The sequence below is a fragment of the Pinus tabuliformis genome, chromosome 4_2 (genome assembly GCF_031772625.1).
Source record: "Pinus tabuliformis cultivar Carrire ecotype Pingquan chromosome 4_2, CPIR1, whole genome shotgun sequence".
In the NCBI taxonomy this organism is placed as follows: Eukaryota; Viridiplantae; Streptophyta; class Pinopsida; order Pinales; family Pinaceae; genus Pinus; species Pinus tabuliformis.
This window is the reverse complement of record NC_142304.1, coordinates 830,451,367-830,455,435: the sequence shown is the minus strand read 5'-3', so window position 1 is coordinate 830,455,435 and position 4,069 is coordinate 830,451,367.

Below are 4,069 nucleotides of genomic sequence, written 5' to 3'. Positions count from 1 at the left end.
TTACTAGTTGGAAAAAGGCCATTCTAAGGGTTGGTGTGGCCTAGGCCGGATACAAACCGAGCGTTCAGTTAAGGCACTCCATGACGAAAAGGTCACTAGTTAGAAACCCAGTGGGCAAAAAAATGATTGTTATGTCGGGTGTGATCCCCGAGTTGGTGTGGCATGTGTCTTGTGATTTTAAAGACTTAAATGCCCATAAATTGTGGTTACTAAAACCACATGTTAAACTGGCTAGTCATTTCGACTCACATTAATTAACAAACAAAAAATATAAACATATTTTTAAAATAAATAAATCATTTTATAATAATACTTAGTGAAAAACATGTTAATACTCATTGTAAATATTTTTGCATTATTTATTATTATTTATTTATGAAATAAAAGTTTTAAAATTTTGAGATTATATATATATATATATATATATATAATATGCCATTTTATATAAAAACTGATAGTATTTAATAATTAAATTTTTAATTTTTATTAATTTTTTCCTTAAAATAATATATAAATGATGGAAAATTATGAAGATCTAATTCTATTTTATTTTATAAAAAATAAAATTTTCCATAAATTTAAAAATACAATAATTTATAATTTACTTAAATTTATTTTTTAAAAATATAAAAATTTATATATACTCCACATATAGATTATCATAAAAATTTAAATATTTATTAAAAATAAATCAATAATAAAAAATATGTGGAATGCCAAACAATATTGACAATAATGGATTGAACGAACTTTTTGAATCGTTAAATTGTTATACTTATTTATATTATATTAGCTAATTCGAGAGTTTTCTTTATATTTAATAAATCGATTTTAATTTTACTTATTATTATCTTTAAAAAAAATAAAAAAAAAAAAGCTCATTTTAAATTTATATATATCAAGAGTAATTTAAGTATGTTTAATAGTTAATAGCATGTTTCCTCCTAAGAGGTCACAAGTTCAAAAACTAGAAGGATAGAGTATATAAGTCTTCATAGACTGAGCAATGAAATAGCTACATGAAAGTGGATACTTCATCCTACAAACAAAAAAATCTCATACACCAATTTAGTGTCTAACTTAATCCTGACCTTAAAATTAGATAAAATAATAATAATAACATATAAATTAAACTATTTAAAAATTTTAATATTTTTTTTTCAAAGTAAAATTTCAATTTAAAAATAAATTCATATTATTTTATTTATAATAATTATTTAAAATATTATTATAATAATTATTTATTTTTAAAGTGACAATGTAACTATACACCAAATGAATTTATAAAGTAGTTTTAAGAAATTTACAGGTAGTTTTATAAACTATATTCGTAATAATATTTACCAATAATGTATATATAACCAAATACCATTCCCTGTTACAATTTAATATTTTTTATTATAAGTTTCTTTATTATAGAAACATAATATTTGAATTTTAAAAATAGAAAAAGAATTATTATTAATTACTTTGACAGGAAATTCGACATGTGACAAAAGCATCACGCTGATCTTTGACATTGGCGCCCGAAAAAATGTTGAGGTTCGAGAAAATCGAACCGTCCATGTCTGAAGACTTATACACACTCCATCTTAACTTTAGGTTAAGACAAACCAAAAACCGGGCGGCTCTAATTTTTGCTTAATATTAGAATAGGATTTCAGCATTGGATTTTGCTTACGAAAGAACCCATCTAATCCTTAACCAACTCAATGATAACATTCATGGTAGAAGAATTGTCCATAAAACATAACAGTGTTACTGGAATTTTTACTATGCACAGAGAATCCATTATGTGTTGTGGACAAGCTCTTGCATGTAGGTAACACAAGGTCAAAGTGGTGGTTCAACTAACAAAGAAAGCAAACCAAATTAGAAAAATCTTGGATGATTTCCTTCTGCATTAAGATCTTGTTTAATGATGTTTTAGTTGGCATAAAAGGTGCTAAATTCCCTCATCCTATTGTTGATTTTAAATTTACTTAGACATAAAGTCAAATTTCTACTTCAAACTAATTTTTTTTCCCTTGCCATTGACCTACTATTTGAGACCAACCACCTGTCCTAAATATTTTCTTTGTCCAATACCAACTTGAGCATTTCTATTAGCTTCATGTTATCATCATTCCCTATATAGTTTCCTCCTAATACATTGGTGTAATATGACCTTGAAAGGAAAATAATCATTTGATTATGGATGTAATTTCACCAATGTGGAATGCCCTCATTAAATGAAGATAATCCAAAAACGTGCATGAAAAAAGGTTATAAATTAAGAATCATTCTCTACAGAAAATAAACCACAATAACAATCACAAAAGGGTCATAAATCAAACACAAAATCAGTGCCCTTCTTTCTCTGTTTACCTGCTAAAACAATCCTTAAAAATAGCTCCTAAGCATGTGCCCTAATTGTTAGTATCCATACATGAAGATTCTTAAAACAACACTGATAGGGGCCCTCCTCTTACTAGTAACAAAGGACTTGTTACCATAGGCTCATCACCCCAACAACTAGAGGCCTTTGTTTGTAAATTACATGGTATAGTTAGTTGTAAGTCTTAGGAGAAAAATTGTTTCATATGAGCAATTAAGACATGTCAATCATCCATTTCTTCATTAGGGCCAAGAAGAACAACTACATTTCTGAAGCAATCTTCTATTGCATGGATGAACTACCTCATTAAACTCCCTTATATCAATATATCTTGCTAGCAAGATTTGCCTTTTCCATGACCTCTTGTATGTTAAACATTGTAGGGAGTACAAATTCCTGAAAGTGTCCATTCCCACCCATTAAAATTGGTTATTTTTCCATAACATATCTGATATCAACGCCACCCTTTAAGACATATTCGGTTGCACAACTACCATACCATTTTGAGAACACAGTTGGTGGGGTGTTGGTTTAAAGTTGAAGTCACTTAAATAGCATTGACATTGGACACCATTATGTATTTATGTTCTTATAGGTTTGATACCTTTTGCTTATGAACCATTTAGCATTACCAATAATCCCTCTTTGTCTACTCCAAGAATTAGGCTTTTTGTTTGGAACCAAAATGTTGTTGTGCTTGTTGAAGGCCAAATTTCGAAGGAAGTTGTGAACCACCTTTCTAATGAGACATTTTACATGACATATGATCTAACCTCTTCATTTCCAATTGATCCACTTGATTGGATCTAAGCTTTGTAATAGGAATTGATTAGTGTTTTACAAAGGAAGCTTGCACCTGCATTTCCTCCATATGGAGAGAAAGGGGTAGTGAAGATAGATTGTTGAACTAAACCAATGACTTGTGGTTTGTTTGATCTTGATGCCTCTGTACTTCTCGGTCCTCCATCACAATGAGTGAATTCATCCTACAATGAATTGTAATGGACATAACTCTCATTTGACAATTTATCCATATTTCCAAGCACTTGATCATTTAAAGAGATTTTCTATGATTTGGAAGGGTCCATGTGTTATATGCTAAAAAGGTTTCCTATTGTCCATTTTTCATGTATACTTGAGACCATTTTCTATCAATTTCGTAGATTCCTTTCTTGCCTATACATTTGATCACTAGAATATTCTTAAATGTTGAGGAGCATTGTTGATATGATAACCCTTGTAAACTAGACTCTGCATAAGTTGATTGAATATCCTCCAATGATGTTACAATCTCCAACATGGGATTGATCGTTGCATTTGCTACCTCTTTATCAACTTTTGTGCCAGGAATAACCTTGTCAGTCACCAACTTTGAATCCTTTTGACGTTTTGTGAAATTTAGTTTTGTGCCATGGCAATCAACTTTTTTTAATTGAAGAGATGCATCTCGCTTCACATGTGTCATAACTCCTAGGAGAAAAGGTGGTTTTCTCATAATTGTAGGTATTGTTCTAAATGCAAAAAATAAATAAATTTTGAAGGTATTATAAATGTTGTTTTAGTCTCTCTTCTATGTTTCTATTCTAGAAATTTTCACATGTTCATATTTTTTATATTGTGAACTTGCTTTATTTGTGAAAATGACCTAGGTTCAAATTGGATGTCATCAAAAAGGCTTTTGTAGAAAAACCA